The sequence below is a fragment of the Anolis sagrei genome, chromosome 2 (genome assembly GCF_037176765.1).
Source record: "Anolis sagrei isolate rAnoSag1 chromosome 2, rAnoSag1.mat, whole genome shotgun sequence".
Taxonomy (NCBI): Eukaryota; Metazoa; Chordata; class Lepidosauria; order Squamata; family Dactyloidae; genus Anolis; species Anolis sagrei.
Window position 1 is genome coordinate 113,492,986 of NC_090022.1, and position 14,805 is coordinate 113,507,790.

The 14,805-nt window shown below is 44.1% G+C and overlaps 1 protein-coding gene across 1 annotated transcript in view; it reads left to right on the forward strand.

Annotated features, from left to right (window-relative positions):
• The first annotated feature begins 572 nt into the window (after nucleotides 1–572).
• Nucleotides 573–14,805, forward strand: part of GCGR (glucagon receptor) — a 51,642-nt gene continuing 37,409 nt past the window's right edge. Inside the window, exon 1 of the mRNA XM_060764877.2 lies at nucleotides 573–696. The gene's annotated coding sequence lies outside the window, so the exon portion shown is untranslated. The remainder of the gene's footprint in view (nucleotides 697–14,805) is intronic.

Consider the following 14,805-nt stretch of genomic DNA (forward strand, 5'->3'; position numbering starts at 1 on the left):
TTTGCACTTTCTTCTTTCACCTTAATTAGAAGGCTCCTCAACTGCTTCTCGCTTTCAGCAATTAAAGTGGTATCATCTGCATATCTAAGGTTGTTAGTGTTTCTTCCAGCAATTTTAACTCCATTCTTGGATTCGTCAGTCTCCACACATGGCATGATACAAGTTGCATACAAGTTGAATAGGTTGGGTATTTGCCTTGATATTCTGGGTTATATGGCTGTGTGGAAGGAGCCTGAATCTACTCTACTTTGTTTGGTGTGTGTGTGTGGGGGGGGGGGGGGGGATTGCAAAAAACCCCCACAAAAATCCCAGAATTATAAACTGTTAAGAGTATAGGGATTTGGGGAGGAAGTTGTAACCCAGTTATCTTTGGACCACACCACCCAGGCCCTGCCCAGCACAGGGCTGACTTGGGACTGCTGGGAGCTGCAGTGCCCCAAAGGGTCCTCCCCTGGCCCCCTCCGCACCTGCCCAGGGACCAGGTGCTTCCGCCCCGCCCCCTGCCCGCGGGCAGCCAATCGCCTCCCTCCCTCCTCGACTCAGCCCGCCTTGGCCCCGCCCCCTCCAGCCGCGCCTCTCGCCAAACTTCGGAGGGTCGCAGAGCGTAGGAAGAGAGAGGCGCGAGCCCCTGGCTCTACAGCTTCCTTCACCCGGAGATGCGCCCGAGGAGTGCCGGAAACACCCGAAGGCGGCCAGGTAAGTCGGGGCGAAGCGCGGATTGAGAGAGAGAGAGAGAGGGAGGAGGGCGCTCCGGGAGCAGCGTGGTCGCCCTACTCTTCCAAACTCCACAACACCCAGTTTGATCAAGCCAGGGACCCCCCTGTGAGTCCATGCCTTTCTCCCCCGCTCTTGTCACCTCCCTCCTGCCCTCTCGCTTGCCCGTCCCTGGCCCCACCTGCCTTGGCCGTGGCGTGCAGCTCGAGGCGAGCCTCACACTCCCGGGAAAGGGCGCACCAGAAAGCCCTGCACGCGCACCGGGGCTCCCCGCTCAGTGTCATCAGCATCCGGGCGCCAAAAGGCATCTAGGCTTGCCCATGGGACCGCTTGCGCTTTCTTTAATCCCTGGTTTGAAACTGCACTAAGTAGTCAGCGTGGATACATGGGAGCTAAGATCGGAAGGAAAGGGACGCCAAGTACATCCTATAGTTCAGTGTTTCTCAACCTTCCTAATGCCGCAACCCTTTAATACAGTTTCTTATGTTGTGACCCCCAACCATAACATTATTTTTGTTGCTACTTCATAACTAATTTTGCTACTGTTATGAATCGTCATGTAAATGTCGGGTGTATTTTCATTCACTGGACCACTTTTGGCCCAAATAACCAATACACCCAAATTTGAATACTGCTGGGGTTGGGAGGGATTGATTTTGTCATTTTGGAGTTGTAGTTCACCTACAATCAAAGACAATTATGAACACCACCAACGATGGGATTGAACCAAAATTGGAACACAGAACTCCTAGGACCAACAGAAAATACTGGAAGGGTTTGGTGGGCATTGATCTTGAGTTTTGGAGTTGTAGTTCATCTACCTCCAGAGAGCACTGTGGACTCAAACAATGATGGATCTGGACCAAACTTGGCATGAATACTCAATATGCCCAAATATAAACACTGGTGGAGTTTGGGGAAAATAGACCTTGACATTTGGGAGTTGTAGTTGCTGGGATTTATGGTTCATCTACAATCAAAGAGCCCCTTGAATCCCACCAACAATAGAATTGGGCTAAACTTCCCACACAGAAATTTGGTCATGACCAACAGAAAATACTGTCTTATCTGATGGTCTTTGGCAACCCCTCTGACACCCTCTCATGACCCCCTCCAAGGTTGAGAAACGCTGCTATAGTTAGGACATTTCCAACTGATTTCCCCACAGTGCATTGGGTTCAAGAGTGAGTGACTGAGAAGAAGTCCGACTGTAGAACCCAACTGGGTCTTCCTTTCCTTCTGTCCTTCTCTCCCAGTTCTAATTGAGCGAAAAGCCCCTTTGGCCTGGAACTGGCCTTCCCAGCAGACAGGATCACATAGCTGTTATTATGGGGGTTGCTGGGGCCGAGAGGGTTGACTTGCCCCACTTCACCCAGGCTGGGATCTACTCTGCCAAATCAAGAAGCTTGAACTGCATCATTTGGCCAGTGTGGGCCCCTATGATGGAGCTGCATTCTATGAGTCTACATGGGCCATGTGATGGAGTTCAAATGCATGATTTGGCAGCGTAGATCCATCCCCAGTGAGTTTCCATGGTTGAGCAGGGATGTGAACCTTATTTTCCAATATTCAGACTACTACGTTGCACTGTCCTCTATGAATAGATTTCATTCTGTATCAACTTGTTGATATGTTTAGGAAATCTACTTATTTATTGTATTTAATTCCTTAATGTGTATAGCAGGCATGGGCAAACTTGGGCTCTCCCTCCAGATGTTTTGGACTTCAACTCCCACTATTCCTAACAGCCTCAGGCTTAAGCGGCTGAGGGGGAAAAGGAAAGGGCCCAAGGCTGTTAGGAATGGTGGGAGTTGAAGTCCAAAACATCTGGAGGGAGAGCCCAAGTTTGCCCATGCCTGGTATATAGCTACCCATCAATATCTGGAATATCTGGGCAATATATCTAGCAAAAAGAAAAAGTAAACTTCTCTGTACTTGTGGGGCGAATCAATTCAAAACATTCTGTGGAGCCACTGAAGTCTAGCTGCCTCTTCCTTCCAGAGCTGCACCCCTGTTTATTACTCTGTTAGACCAAAACAACCCAAGTCTTCTGATGTCTGCAAGACTGACAGGTTTAAGCCTCTGTGGACCACAGTCCCATGCCGTAGTTCTTTCCCTGCTGATTGTGATCCTGGTGTTTACGCCTTGTGCTCTTTTCTCTCTTACTGTGTGAGGCTTTACAGCCAGCACTGTTTTCCGCCTTTGAAATGTCAAAGCCGTGGACCGCGTTGGGTCTCCTGCCCCCAGCCTCTCACCAACGCAATCGGTCGCTTAACACCTGGTGGAACCTGGACTTAATTAATACTAATGGCAATCTGCTCTGTGCGCAGGGGGAAAGGTGGCAGCAGGGAGCGGGAGCCCATGGCTTGGCTTGGACAAACAAAATTTTAGAAAAGAGGTTGTCCCACGTGAACAACAACCCCAAGGCAGGCTTGAGGGGAAGAACAGGCAACAGTAATCAATGGGAATAATTATTTCTGTAAGGTGCAAAAATGGAAAAATCAATATCCACTTTTATAATATACGAAGATGAGCTGCTCAGGCACGCGCATGCTGGTTTGTTTATGATGAATTATAGAGTTATGAAATCAACACAGAATTCTGTGGCACCTTGAAGCCTCACGCATGTATTATAGTGCAAGCATTTGTGTCTTTAGTCCAAGAAAGAGGGCTAATTGTGATCTAATACACAATTGTGGTATATTTTAAAATTGTTATGCTGATGCTTTTATGTTAAGCTGTTTTGAGTCCCCTGTGGGGGAAATGATGATAATAATAATAATAATAATAATAATAATAATTTGTTAGCCTCTGTGCTAACAAAGAGTGCTACAGGAGTCTTTCTCCGTTTTGCTGAAATGGATTAATATTGCCACAAGCCTTTTGGAGGAATAAAGTCACAAAATGCTTTTTTAATTCCTTGGTTGATTTGGTACACCAAAATTAACAATTAAAATGGGATGTTTACCAAGCTCAGTGGAAGATGGGACATCATATTTGCTGAAACGAAGCCCATCAAAGAGTTTTAAAAGGGTGGGTGAGAAGCTAACTGTGTGCACAAGGTTGGTGATCAACAACAAGCATGCCCTAAATGCTCAACAACATACTTCTCCTCCTCCCCCCCCCCCTCCTCCTCCTCCTCCTCCTTTCCTACCCGTGTTTCCATATACCATATATAATTCTGCAATGGCCTCCTTGAAAAAGTTATTTTGAGGGAAAAACAAATCTATTTTCTGTTACCCCAGAGATTAAGACATGGAGCAATGTATTCAAATACAGGAAAAGATATTCCACCTAACATTAGGAAGAATGTCCTAAGAGTCAGAGCTGTTCAACAGTGGAATATGCTCCCTCAGTGTGATGGAGGGCCCTTCCACACAATCCTATATCCCGGAATATCAAGGCAGAAAATCCCACAATATCTACTTTGAAGTGGATTATCTAAGTCCACACTGCCATATAACCCAGTTCAAAACAGATAATGTGGGATTTTATTCAGCGGCGTGGAAGGGGCAGGAGTCTCCTTGTCTGGAGGTTTTTATGCAGAAGTTTGATGGCTATCTACTGGGAGTGCTTTGATTGTGTTTCTGTATGGCAGAGGGTCAGGTTGGATGGCCCTTGTGATGTCTCCCAATTCTATGTGAGGATGGAAAATACTGTTTTCCTCCCTGACTTTTTGTTGTTGTTAACATTGAAATTGAAGGTGTTAAAAATACCCCCATTGAGCAAACTGCTGGCTGCCAGTGTAGACTGCTGTGCAGGAGCATATTGGTTTCCAGCTTGGTTGAGCACATTGTCAACATTACTCCAGTAAACCCGCTATCTCATGTTAAATTCTCCAAGGTGTCTGCACCAATACAGTGTAACCCCTTCTAATGTCAGTGGCAAGATAATGGCAGGACAGTGACTTGACCAAGTGTTATCTTTGAGTTATTCTTTCTGGAACTGATGTTGCCTCACAATTGCTTTGATTGGGATTTTCACTGCTGAGAGCAGATTGGCAGCCTCTTACTTGTTTTGTGTTACCCACAAGGCAGGAGATAATGAAAACCAAAAGACATCTGCAGCACTGGGTTGCTGTGAGTTTTCCAGGCTGTTTTGCCATGTTCCAGAAGCATTCTCTCCTGACATTTTGCCCACATCTATGGCAGGCATTCTCAGAAATTGTGAGGTTACATCTGCCGGCTTCCACAAAAATAGCCATGATTACCAACACTGGGTGGTGAGGTCAACCTCTGAAGATGCCTGCCATAGATGTGGGTGAAATGTCAGGAGAGAATGCTTCTGGAATATGGCCATACAGCCCAAAAAACCCACAGCAATCGAGTGATTCTGGCCATGAAAGCCTTCGACAATACAGAACTGCAGCAGTCACATCTTCCTCTTGGTTAGTGTATATATAGGAGAAGTAGAAATCCTTTTCTGTTGACTTCCAGAGTGAGATCTGACCTCTGATCCTTTAAACTAGCCCAGAACAACAGCATAAGAGTTTAGGTTACGCAGTCCTGCCCCCCCCCCCCCCCCCGGATTCTCTTACTTGAGTGTGATGACATTTCAGTTTTGTACTGCAAATTCTGAGAAAAGCTGCATTGAGCAGACAGACTCCCTTTAATTAACCTCTTGCTTCTATAACGTGGAATGGAGCATCAACTCAACCTCCTTAAAATGCCTTGGAAAAATTTCCCTCCATGCCAATGTGGTCCCATCAAATGGTGTCACTTGGGCACATTATGAATATTTCTGTTCTATCTGTGTCTTCCAAAAAGTTGTCCTTGGAATGAAGTCAAGAAGCATGTACTTTAAAATCCAAATTCTTTACAGGAAAAAAAGAAAAAAAATGAACATGTAAATTGAATACATTATGCAGATATATACCTACATATTTTGACATTGTGTAAAATTGAATTAATTTTTTATCTGATAGCTTTTGCTATTCTAAATATTTTGGGGTAGCAATACTTGACATAGAAACCAGCATGTATAAAGGTCAAGAAATGTACAGAAAGGATTGGCAGCAGATGTACAAGAATGCAAATCTCTTGGCTGCTAATTACTCTAATTTCCACACAGACCAATTCTGATCCCTAAACTCATGCAAAAAAAAATCTCCACATTTTTGTGGATTCTCCCTCAGAAATCTAGGTGTTTTATTTTCCTAATTAGAATTGGGATTTTCAGGAACATTAGAGCATACTTCTGACATTTCTAAGCATCCCATATTTAATAGGAGGGAAAGCCTGAAATGTGTAGCCTTTATCATGGGCAAAAAAACCCCTTGAAAATGTGTTAGATGTGCTCTAACATTTCACACTATGGACAGATTTCATGTCGCATACTGTGAAGATTTCCAGACATATATCTTTCCCAGTCTCAGTCAACTTGTTCCTACATTATAGTCTAAAAACTCTAATATATCTATTTACTCAGAGTCTACAAATGTATGGAGATTTTTTAAAAAACCCAAAATCTCTATCCAGCATGTCCACTGGGAATAACTCATGTTAAGACATCTGATGGATTCCGAGCTGAAATGTAGCTGCCAGTCTCTCATCATCTTTGTTCACTTTACCTTTGGTATGCATTTTTCCTGCCTGAGTCATTCCAATAGTATGCATCAGATCTTCCGTTACTTGGGCTCTGAGAGATGTCGCCACATTTTGGCTGTGAGCAGAGCAATGGAGCCATTCTGTGAATAGTTTATACGATGTGAGATCCTAGATGCATTAGAGAAAGTCTGTGTAATGTGTATTTGCCCTTTTATTTGTCTGATAGAATGTGCTGTGGGAGACCAGGTGATGTGATATTCCCAGTTTCCCTCAGTATAGGCTCTGGAAAACATTGTAGGAGTTGGGTGCAGGCAAGCGTTTTGACTTTTGGATTGGCTACTGCCAGATGCTTAATTTGTAAAACAGCCAGTGTTCAATCACATCTGGAAGCCATGGCCTATAAGATATAATTTGGATGGAGTTACTGGATTGGGACTTGAGAAATCCACATCAAATCTCCACTAAGCAATTTAACTTGTTGATCTTGGATTAGTTGATCTCAGTTTGGGTCCTACCTCACAGAGTAATTGTAACGACAAAGTGACAGTGAAAGGCGAGTCCATGTACGTGCAGTCTTGAGCCTTTTTGTCTATGCTACCCCTTTTTGTACATACTCAGAGACTCTCAGGGTCCTTCCAGACAGGCCCTATATTCCAGGATCTGATCCCAGGTTTTCTGTTTATTCCAGATTATTTGGCAGTGGGGACTCATATAATCCAGGTTAAAGCAGAAAACCTGGGATCAGATCCTAGGATGTAGGTTCTGTCTGAAAGGGCCCTCAGAAGGATAACCAGGAAAGTGGAGAAATACAACACCCTCCCTCCACCAGATAAAGTATATTGGAGACACAACAACATAAACAGCTCTATCTCTTTGAGCGAGTGACATTGGCATACTGAAAAATGGCACAGTCAAATGGATGTGTCGTTATTCCTCTAAATGTCCAAATACAACTCGTGGTTTTATGTCAGTGTTTTCTAATATTTTATCACACTGTCATACATATTTGATCACTGATTTGCAGTAGTGCGATAAAACCTCTCAGCCTGCCTGGATAAAATTCTAACATGGAAAGCAGAGAGAAACAAGTCACAGCCTCACTGCATGCTCACAGGAGGTTTCACTCAGGCTCCTTCTACATTGCCATATAATCCCAATTTTCAAATCAGATAATCCACATTATCTTCTTTGAACTGGATTATATGAGTGTACACTGCCCTATAATCCAGTTCAAAGCAGATAATTTGGATTTTATATGGCAGTGTAGGAGGGGTCTCAGACCACATCAGAGCATGTGTGCAAAATGGTATGAACTATTGCTCATCTTCTAGGATCCAGCACCCAGTTTCTGCCACAGAATCCAGAGCCTGACAAAAACAAACTCTGGCTTCAAAATAATTAGGGATTTCAATTGCTCATATGACTGTTAATTATCCTGTCTTTAGTGTTTACCCTCAGTTAAGTGAGCAGAGGTTTGTAGCTCCCTAGATCTTGTTTTGTCCAAACTGTGATTGTGGTGCTGTCTCTAGATAAACTCTAGAGACAGTTGTACATCTCTGGGTATGGATGAGTTGGTAGGGGAGATAGACCTGTGGATAGAAGTTGGATAGAAGGAGCAGCACTGTGTTTCACCGCTCTTCCCATTAATTTCTATGAGAGCACTCCTTCCATTAATTTCTATGAGAACCGTTACAAGACATGTAACAGTACCCACAGATAACTGTTTGGGCCTAAAGAATCAAGGGCTAGCAAACAATGGACCACAGACAAGATAGTGTTTCCAAGGTCAGATTCCCACTTTTGCCCCAAGAGTATGACTCAAGGCAGCTCATAGGATAGAAGGAAATACAACTGCATTGCTAAAAACTTACAAAAAGTGGAGATTAATATTCAGCTATCTATAGAATTAAAATCACATAAAATGTGTTTTTCCTGTAAAGTGAGGGCATTTTCCTCCCCTCAGAAATGAGAGATCTATAACACCCCATACCCCTTGTATCTGTACAACCAAGAAATAACAATTCCTAGAAATGGTCCTAGAAGGTACTAAGGCTCCCTGGTTCAATAGAAGTGAAGTAGATCAGTACTCTGTGTGTTTATTCATAATGCATATGAGCAAACTACATCCTTTAGCTGTTCCCTACGTAACCTATAAGCCCTAGGGTGTCCTGCTCACTTTTCTCTGCCATCTAATTGACAGGTCATCAGTTGGACAGTGGGCAACAGCTTGCTTGTAGGGGTCAAAGTACGAGGTTAACATCTTCCAGTGTGGCCCCTCCCCTGCCCAGCAACTGGGCCACCCTCCCACTCCTACTCTTTAAGGAAGTAGGTTGATTTCTCTAACGGTTCATCTACATTGTAGAATTAATGCAATGTGATACCACTTTAACTGGCATGGTTCAGTGCTATGGAATTTGGGCACTTGTAGATTTGTGAGGCACCAGCATTCTCTGGCAGAAAAGGCTAAAGACCTTATAAAACCACAACTCCCATTAGCATCAAGCCATAGCAGTTAAAGTAGTGTTAAAATGCATTCATTCTGCGGTGTAAATTCACCCTAAATGTTACAATTCTTTGATAAACATGGATTTGAACTTGGCTCCCCCAAATTATATACCATACCTATAATATCTGGGTCCCTAATATGTTTGTGTACACTTTCCCTCCCTTTAACCTTAATTCTTTTCTGGTAATTAGTTTATTACTGTCCATTTTCCATTTCTGATGTCGTGTGATTATAAGTTATGGCATTGAATTTTTGCCATTTTATATGTATGTAAACTGCCCTGAGTCCCTTTTGAGGAGAGAGGGTGGGCTAGAAATAAAGTATTATATTATTTTTTAAAAATTAAACTATATTTTCTTTTTTAAAAATTGCAACTGAGCCTCGTGTACTATAAGGTTTCCCTGTTTCTCTGCACATTACCAGTTTGCCTTCTATAAAATGGTTTTTTTATGTATTTTGTAGAACAAAATATATGACTAGACATCTGAGATTCGGAAGCTCCACTATTTGGTTTTTTTCCCACTGATCTTTGAGCCTTTTCAGTTTGCCCCCTGCAAAATGTCTGTCTAAGTAGAAAACAGTGGATTCAAAAATGGAATTCTATTTTAGAGCTCAGATTCCATCTTTGCCTTGTTCTCAGGTTCTTCGGCATCTTACTTTCCACAGGAAGCATACCTAGGTATAGCTGTGTTTCCCCTACAGCCAAATACAAAAAAAAGTAATAATCCAAAATCCATACATTTTGTCTCAAATGTTATTGTCAGTTAAGATGATCTGGGGAGATCTCATTGCAGGCAGAGACCTCTCCCTCTTTTAAGAGCGGATCAGGCACTGTGTTGGCTAGTGTCACAGCAAGGCAAAATCTAAAGCCCTGTACTCTTGTAGTAGTACTTCCCCTAGCAGAAGCTCTTAACTCAAAATGTTGCTTGTATGTCCAAGCAAAATCAGGGCTGAGCAACAGCTTTAACTCAAAACACTTTGGAACACTTTTAAGTTGAGTTTCCACTGTAAAACAATGGAATTCCAACTCTGTTAGCACCAGAAAAGTAACTTCCTTTGAGATCCAGGCTGCCCCTGTCCTGTGTGAAGCTATCTGGGCAACACTAAGAAAGTGATCTCTTTGGGTCCTCCAATGCAATTCTATGGTATAATCCCAGCTCAGGAAAAGTTTTTTAAAAGGGGCGGGGATGCTATTATGAATTGTTTCAGGTATCCATGTGTGGGTGTGTGCATGTCTTAAAATATATCATCCTCAGATACAGAGATTTATCATAGTGCTAGAAATTTCTTGTTGCCCTTTTCTTCTTCCAAGGATTTTGAAGAGTGAGATCGTGTGTGTGAGAGAGCGTGTGAGTGAGTGCCGAACACCATTGCCCCATTGCTCCTTGGTTCCCTCGGGAAGGGAGGCCTTGATCAGGGTTCTCTGGGTCCATCCCAGCCTCTCTGCCGTGCCCTTTGTGCTGGACTTCCAAGCTGGGCTATGTCAATAGCAGAGTTGCAAAGGGTTCTGTTTGAACAGGCCTTACTCATGCAGAGACCTCCTGTTATTCTGCACTTCACAATAACAACTGCTGCCATGTTGGCTGCTGCTCTGACCCCATAGGGGGGTTGTATAAGAGGCCAAAGCTGAGTGGCTGATGTGGCCGGGGCCAGGATCCTTGCTGCTTTCTTATGTCCTGGCCATCTCTGATTAGTTTTCCAAGTCTTGCAGGGTCAAAGTTTGTTGTTTGTTCATTCGCTTAGAAATGAGGCTTGCTGCTAGCAGGGCTAGACCTATCATGCGGCAGTGTAAGGCAACTGCTTCAAGCAGTAGATGCCAGGGAGTAGCAGGGGCAACCTGTCTCCGTCTTCCCCAAAGCTGTTCCTCCTTCCCATCATTTCCTCTCTTAGAGAAGAGAGCTACCCAAGCTGTCCCATTGTCCTACTGATCTGGTTACCTCGAATAGTGGAATAGGGGTGTCTTTTGTCTCAGGCAGCAGATTCCCTTAAGCCTGCTGTGCCAAATGTGTAGTTCAGAGACACTTTCCTGGTTATGCAAGAGCAGCTTTAGTCCCACCTTCCATTTGCCTTGCCCCTTGGCAAAAGAGCACCGTGTTTCCTCCTATGCCAATGGGGTATTGATTATTAGCAAAGAGAGTTTAGCAATGTAAAGAGAATTCAAAAATAAAGCCACGCTACTCTGTTTCAGCATGAAAAAAAATATAAAGGAATCCTATGGCACCTTTTAGACTTATACAGAAAAAAATCTTACGTAACCTTTCACGGACTATGTGAACTGGAATCCACAGAAATGTAACATAAAAGGTTTTTTTTTTCTTTTTTTTTTCTTTGCTTGTCTCAAAGAACCTACAGGATTCCTTTGTATCTTTCAGTGCAAAGAGGAATCAGGATGAGATTAAATAGCCAGGCTGAAACAGTCTGGTTTATATAGTCACCAGTATAATAACCTCCAGCAAAGGATCACCGCCTTGTCGGGGCGCTGGAGCTTGAGCACCTCAATGATGTCATGAGCGAAACCGTGAAGGGCCACCCAAGATGGGACGGTTGTGGCAGAGAGGTCAGACCAAGCGTGATCCCTGGGGAAGGCAATGGCAAACCACTCCAGTATCCTTGCCAAGAAAACTAAATGGACCAGTACAACCAGAGATATGTCGGTATGCCATTGGAAGATGGGACTCCCAGGTCGGAAGATGGCCAAAGTGCTACTGGGGAGGAGCAGAGGATAAGTTCAACTAGCCCCAGATGTGATGACGCAGCTAGCTCAAAGCCGAAAGGAAGGCTAGCGGCCGACGGTACTGGAGGTGAACGACGAATCCGATGCTCTAAAGATCAACACACCATAGGAACCTGGAATGTAAGATCTATGAGCCAGGGCAAATTGGATGTTGTTATTGGAGAGATGTCAAGACTAAAGATAGATATTTTGGGGGTCAGCGAACTGAAATGGACTGGAATGGGCCACTTCACATCAGATGACCACCAGATCTACTACTGCGGACAAGAGGAACATCGAAGAAATGGAGTAGCCTTCATAATTAATAAGAAATTCGCTAAAGCGGTGCTTGGATACAACCCAAAAAATGACAGAATGATCTCAATTCGAGTGCAAGGAAAGCCTTTCAACATCACAGTGATCCAAATATACGCCCCAACCACAGCTGCTGAAGAAGCAGAAGTAGATCAGTTCTATGAGGATCTGCAGGACCTACTGGATAATACACCAAAAAGAGACATTATTTTCATTACAGGAGACTGGAATGCCAAGGTGGGAAGTCAAATGACAACTGGGATCACAGGCAAGCATGGTCTGGGAGAACAAAATGAAGCGGGACGCAGGCTGATAGAATTCTGCCAGGAAAACTCGCTGTGTATAACAAATACTCTCTTCCAACAACCTAAAAGACGGCTTTATACATGGACCTCACCAGATGGTCAACACCGAAATCAGATTGACTACATCCTTTGCAGCCAAAGGTGGCGGACATCCATCCAGTCGGTGAAAACAAGACCAGGGGCTGACTGTAGCTCAGATCACGAACTTCTTATTGCCCAATTTAGAATAAAACTAAAGAGATCAGGGAAAATACACAGACCAGTTAGATATGATCTCACTAACATTCCTAGCGAATATACAGTGGAAGTGAAGAACAGATTTGAAGGACTAGATTTAGTAAACAGAGTCCCAGAAGAACTATGGACAGAAGTCCGCGACATTGTTCAGGAGGCGGCAACAAAGTACGTTCCAAAGAAAAAGAAAACCAAGAAGGCAAAATGGTTGTCTGCTGAGACACTGGAAGTAGCCCAAGAAAGGAGGAAAGCAAAAGGAAACAGGGATAAGGGGAGATATGCCCAGTTAAATGCGCAATTCCAGAGGTTAGCCAGAAGAGATAAGGAACTATTTTTAAATAAGCAATGCATGGAAGTGGAAGAAGACAACAGAATAGGAAGGACAAGAGACCTCTTCCAGAAAATTAGAAACATTGGAGGTAAATTTCAGGCAAAAATTGGTATGACAAGAAACAAAGATGGCAGGGACCTAACAGAAGCTGAAGAGATCAAGAGAAGGTGGTGAGACTATACAGAAGATCTGTATAGGAAGGATAACAATATCGAGGATAGCTTTGACGGTGTGGTGAATGAAATAGAACCAGACATCCTGAGGAGTGAGGTTGAATGGGCCTTAAGAAGCATTGCTAACAACAAGGCAGCAGGAGATGATGGGATCCCAGCTGAACTGTTTAAAATCTTAAAAGATGATGCTGTCAAGGTGATGCATGCCATTTGCCAGCAAATATGGAAAACACAAGAATGGCCATCAGACTGGAAAAAATCAACTTATATCCCCATACCAAAAAAGGGAAATGCGAAAGACTGCTCAAACTTCCGTACAGTGGCCCTTATTTCTCATGCCAGTAAGGTAATGCTCAAGATCCTGCAAGGAAGACTCCAACAATACATGGAGCGAGAGTTGCCAGATGTTCAAGCTGGGTTTAGAAAAGGCAGAGGAACCAGAGACCAGATTGCCAATATCCGCTGGATAATGGAGAAAGGCAGGGAGTTTCAGAAAAACATCTACTTCTGCTTCATTGACTATTCTAAAGCCTTTGACTGTGTGGATCATAATAAATTGTGGCAAGTTCTTGGTGGGATGGGCATCCCAAGCCACCTTGTCTCTCTCCTGAGGAATCTGTACAAGGACCAAGTAGCAACAGTCAGAACTGACCACGGAACAACAGACTGGTTCAAGATTGGGAAAGGCGTACGGCAAGGCTGCATACTCTCACCCAACCTTTTTAACTTGTATGCAGAACACATCACGCGATGTGCGGGGCTGGATGAATGCAAAGCTGGGGTGAAAATTGCTGGAAGAAACATTAACAACCTCAGATATGCAGATGACACCACTCTGATGGCCGAAAGCGAGGAGGAGCTGAGGAGCCTTCTAATCAAGGTGAAAGAAGAAAGCGCAAAAGCCGGGTTGCAACTAAACGTCAAAAAAACCAAGATTATGGCAACAAGAATGATTGACAACTGGAAAATAGAGGGAGAAACCGTGGAGGCCGTGACAGACTTTGTATTTCTAGGTGCAAAGATTACTGCAGATGCAGACTGTAGCCAGGAAATCAGAAGACGCTTACTTCTTGGGAGGAGAGCAATGTCCAGTCTCGATAAAATAGTGAAGAGTAGAGACATCAGACTGGCAACAAAGATCCGCCTAGTCAAAGCCATGGTATTCCCTGTAGTAACCTACGGATGTGAGAGCTGGACCTTAGGGAAGGCTGAGCGAAGGAAGATCGATGCTTTTGAGCTGTGGTGTTGGAGGAAAGTGCTGAGAGTGCCTTGGACTGCGAGAAGATCCAACCAGTCCATCCTCCAGGAAATAAAGCCCGACTGCTCACTGGAGGGAAAGATACTAGAGACAAAGTTGAAGTACTTTGGCCACATCATGAGGAGACAGGAAAGCCTAGAGAAGACAATTATGCTGGGGAAAGTGGAAGGCAAAAGGAAGAGGGGCCGACCAAGGGCAAGATGGATGGATGGCATCCTTGAAGTGACTGGACTGACCTTGAGGGAGCTGGGGGTGGTAACGGCCGACAGGGAGCTCTGGCGTAGGCTGGTCCATGAGGTCACGAAGAGTCGGAGACGACTGAACGAATGAACAACAACAAGTATAATAACAAAAGAATCCCCTTCTCATCTGATCTCCTGGAGGAGAGAGATTGTCTATTTGTTGAATACTAGTGCTTGGCATCTTGCATTGCAGCTATGGATTTGTAACTTAAGTTATGAATTTCAATTGCTCTATATTCATTTATGCCACATGGTTACAAGTGTGGTGCTACTGACATGATCATAAATGCCTCCTCTGTCCCACCATAAATTCCAGGTGCCTTTCTGCATGAGACAAAGTCCTGTGGTGTGGTGGAGTGGGGCACCTCAGGATGATGCAGCCAGCCCACTCACTCCCACTCCAAAGCCATGGTTTTCCTCCCTGTGGCACCACGGCTCAGGAGCAGGAAGGGATTAGCTGAATCATTC